The sequence below is a fragment of the Carlito syrichta genome, unplaced genomic scaffold (genome assembly GCF_000164805.1).
Source record: "Carlito syrichta isolate Samal-C Ts95f unplaced genomic scaffold, Tarsius_syrichta-2.0.1 Scaffold309463, whole genome shotgun sequence".
Classification (NCBI taxonomy): Eukaryota; Metazoa; Chordata; class Mammalia; order Primates; family Tarsiidae; genus Carlito; species Carlito syrichta.
In genome coordinates, this window is record NW_007253559.1 from 5,039 (window position 1) to 10,076 (window position 5,038).

The window sequence follows — 5,038 nt, forward strand, 5'->3', positions numbered from 1 at the left end:
CTAGAAGGGTATTTGAAGTTTTCACATGGCTCAGAGTCCTCCAAACTCTTAAGCTTTTTAAATATTTTATCAGCAGAAACAGTTTCTCTGTAGTTTTTAAAAATGTGATTACTTTTATTTGCTTGAAAACCCCATATTCTCAACTAAAAATAATGATCTTTCCAGTATATGTTAATTTCCTTTCCTCTTTGTTGCCACCATATTTATGATTATATTTGTGACTAGTATATTCATATTCAAGGGGGTTAATCATAATATCAAACTGAAGAGAAGCTGACATATCAAAAGAATTGCAAGTTTTGCTAATTCATATTGGCAGTAACTTAGGTGACATAAGTGAGACACTGAGGCAATTTAAATTTAAGTCAGACTGAATGTACTAATAGGAACACATTTTGCAGAGCTTGTGTAGTCATATGGTAGTTTCAACAACTGAAAATGGTTCAGTTTGCTTGGTTCCTTAAAGGAAATATGGTTACAAATGTGACCTATTACAAGATTAAGATGATAGAAGTTCTTTAACATAAAGGATCTAAAAATTCTGGTGTAAATATTGAAGTAGATTTAACCTATACAATTCAATTGTCTAACCTCTACATGTCTCCCCAATAAGACATAGAAGCCCCTTCCTTAATTACTGGATTTGGGGAATGAATTGATATGGTGTCAGGATTTTTGCAAAGAGTTGTATGCCTTTATTCTATAAGGCCAGATGAAGGTCAGATATTGTGAGATGGGGTTCCTGATTTCAGTGAGAACAAATGGTTGCCAGAGTAGAGGATGCCAAGCACCAGCACATAATTACCAGAGACAGGATAAGTGGTTACCATAGAAAACAGTGAGCAAGAGAGATGAGAGGTCTTATGTAACAAAACAGAAATCATTGGTGAAAATTATGCAGTTCTCTAAACAAAAATATCCCTCTAAATCTATTTAATCTGTGAAAAATAATAATAGCTTAAGAACTAATGAGCAGGGGTCTGGCTTTAGACACTATAATGGAGACACATTGTGGATCACCATGCCTCAGAACTGAGTCAGTCAATGTACAGGCCTAGAACTAAGGACCATTTAATAAAGGACAGACATTTTTGAGAAATGTTTGTACAAAATCCATTATAAATATCTCTTGTAAATCTTCTTCCTAGATTTGCTCCAAAATAACTGTAATCCTTTACCAGTTTAAATGTGAACTAAAAAAAATGAAAATACCTATATTTGGGAGTGGGAATAGCTTTAATTTGGCCTAGAGAAGACAGATTTACCCTGTGTGTGGTCCATCAGTCATGGTGGGGAATTAGATCAGATAGTAAATCCATTTTTTACTTAATTATTAAGTCTGTTAACCCAACCTGTGACTATTTTATCATTCCTGAATAATTAATTAGAATTGAAATATTTGTTAACTACCAGAATCCAAGCATTGTCTTCCAGAACCATTATGAAAGTCATTGCAATAAAAAAAGCAAATAGAAGCCTCTGGAGCTTTTTCTCCCTACCAAAATTTTAAGCATAAGAAGTAGCTTATTTCTGGATAATCTACAGATATTAATGGTACCATCAGATACTTGAAAGATGCAACAAGATTATCGTAAAGCATCTTCATTTTAATTTGACTCATTGGCCTATGACAGATGAGTCTTGGGGAATGACAGTAAAGGACTGCAAGACTGTTCATGTGGTGATCTGGATTGCACCTGCTTTTCCAGATATGGTCTTTTTGGCAAAGAAATCAACTCATCTCCTACCAGGTGGTATCACCTACTGATTCATTAAATCCGGTATTCTCTCCCAGTATGCAGAGATCATCAGAAATTATTTATTTTCAACTAGCAGGATGAGAAGTTTACCTTCACTATCTTTCCTCAGAGTTTTGCCAATATTTAGGTTTGAATCTTAATTTACCCACAAGGGATCTTTTTTATAATCCTCCCCTAAAATTCAAAGACCTATCACTTTAGTAAAGCTTTGAGGAGCCTAATGAATAGGAGTTTGTAGAGATAGCCTCTCCATAGTGAAAGACAAGTTGCTGCAATGTTTCCCTCATCACAAAATGTGGATCTCTTTGGACTTCAGAGGCAATATGTGCCACATGTTTGGTTTGCTATTCTAAATAACTTACTAGTAACCTAAGGATGCTATCTTTAAATAGAAAGAAAAGGTTTATGAAATCACAAAATTGTCTAGTTTCTAGTTTCTAGATAAAGACACTGTGTCACTTGGTTCCTAAGGCTCAAAGGGTTTGTGGAAGACTAAAATGCTATGTGACATGCCTGGTAAAACAAGGCAAAAAAAACCCAAAAACACAACAAAAAACCCAAAAACCTATGATGCAGGCTTTTAGTGTTTTGGAGAAAAATCATGCCTCTTAAGCAAATAACATTTCTATATTTGATCATCAGTCCCTATCATACCCTTAGATTCTGGTAAAGACTGGTCATTTGCCCATTATGTACCATAGATCTTGTAACCTGAGTTTTCCAAAATGGTATGGCTGTCATCTGACTTACCATCATGTGGAGTGAGGCATGCACAGTGGCAGTCTATCATTTTGTGAGGTATGAGAAAGATCTGAAGCAAGCATGTCCTGGAGGAATGAGAAACATATATGTTAGCTGATGGCTAACATCTCCAGTGCATCTACTTCACACCCTCAACTCACAGTCAAGAGATTTGATATTCAATGTCTCAAAAATGAGGGAAGAATAGAAATGTCCAGGTAACTAGGACAGCAAATAGGTTTAAAAATGGGAGTTGTGCTGAGGAAGTTGAGTCTGGTGGAGTGAAGAAAGTAGAGGTAAATAGAATGAAAAGTTAGCAGGTATTTGAATATGGAGCAGCTTATAACACAAGATAAATAGCTTTGTGTTTATTTAGAAGTAATAGTAGGCAGTGAAAGACTTTAATTTGAGGGTAAGCGCCAAGTATGACCTCACTTGCATTTTTTAAAAGAACACTTACTGCAGTGGGACTTGGTGAGAGGGGGCAAGTTAGACCTGTGATGAGATTGTTTTAGTAATCCGGTGGAAAAATGAGAATGTCCTGGGAAAGCACAGTTGCACTGGGAAAAGAAAAGCAAATTGTTGCTAGAATTATTTAGAAGAAATAACCAACTAGACTTGATTGAGTGGATAACAGACATGATAGAAAGAGAAAGTAGGTAGGTCTGATTTCTGACTTGAGAAAAATCAATGGATAGCGATAACATTCACTGATAAAGAGATCACAGTAAGAAGAGCAGAAGTTTGCTTGTGAATACGGGAGTGGGAGACAGGTTGTGAGAAATAATGTGTCCAATTTGGTACATGTTGTGATGAGGTGTCAATAGGATGTTCAAAGTGAGATATTTACAAGGCAGGTGAATACACAAGAGGTCTGACAGGTTTTGGCTGAAGAGACCTATTGAAGGCTCATTAAAACCACAAAAACATTCGAAGCTGTCCAGTAAGAGTGAGAATAAACTAAGAAGAAAAGAAGACCTGGAAGATAACCTTAAGGGGTTACTTTGCAGCTCTTTGTTTAAGTTTATGAACTGCTCATTGAGTTATACCGCCACTCTACAAGAAGTAGAGATGGTTGTCTTTTACTAAAGATTTCTAAAACTAAAAAGTGCTTAACAAATATGTATACTTGATGTAATATGCCAGTATGATTAAAATCTCTCTTTTGTTGCTTATCCAACACGATGAGGAAATAACTTTTGGTTTATTGAATGCAGTTAAAAAATTAGTTTAAGGATGCACAAGAGAATTTCTAACTAGACAGAGCAAGTTAAAAACAATCAAGAGAGCTCAGAGAAATTGTGGAGGGTTTTGTACTTAGCATGCATGGTTGCAGATTCAGGTTGACAGTATTTCCTCATAAACAACTGCTTCTCCTTACTATGTTGGGCATTTTTATCTTACTCTTTGAAGGATTATTTTGCATGAAAATCAATCTGAAGACTTCACAGCAACTGCAGACAACTCTTTCTGAGAGTAATAATGCCAATACACGGGAATTCTTATTGAGTCTCCTACAGTATCTACCTGAATATGCCTTGTCAAAACAGAAGAAGAAAATGTGTTCGTTGTGCTGTTTTGCTGTTACCTCAAAATCCAAATTAGTAGTTTATATAATAAAACAAGAAGAAAAATAAAGTACTGTGGTTATAAATATGTGATTCTTGCTTAAGCTATATTCAGCTTGAATCTGGCATCAGTCTGTTCTACTTAAAATGGTTTTTCTGTCATTCTGGTGTCTATCTTCCAGATTTTTATTAAGTTTGAATGTCCATATATATTTTCTTAAAAATTCCAGATTTCAGAAATACCATTACATAGGTTAGACTTTGCTACTTCTCTTTTTTTTTTCAGTACAAAGTTCTAGCTGGTTATTCAATAACCACTTCACTAAAAACAAGCTTATATTACAAATACTCAAACAGGACTGCACACATGGTAAATACTAAATAAATAGTTTATAGAGCATCTGATGGATTCATTACAAAGTAGTTTTTTCCATTTCCCACCTATTCTATTGGAAAAATTCCAACACACTGTTGACAAAGTTATGCCAAAATGGGCACTTTCACATGTGACTGGCAGAAATAAAATGATACAGCTCTTCTGGATGGGAAATGGAGATTAGTGTCATAAGAAGGAAAAGATGGCGGCCATTGGCAGGTTAAATTGTGCAGAAAGACATTTCCAACAAGAAGGTCAGAGAAATGGCTATTGGGAGAGTCTAGGTAGGCATAAGGAAGTGAGACTTTGGGATTTTAGCAATGATGTCTTTAAAAAAAGAGAAGTAGGAGTTGAATTCTTGAATAAAAGAATATTTGTGTTCTTTTAAATAAAAATCATGACAGAATGAGGAATTTAAAGCCTTAGATACCTGGATCTGAGTGAGTTCTGCCATTTACGAACTGCTTTATTGTGAGCAAGTTTAATACACTGCTAACCCTCAGTTTGCTACTTTGTAAACTGGGGATATTGTGAATTATTTCAGGATAGTTTTATAAGACTTAGCTTTATGTAGACTGTAAATATGAGCTACT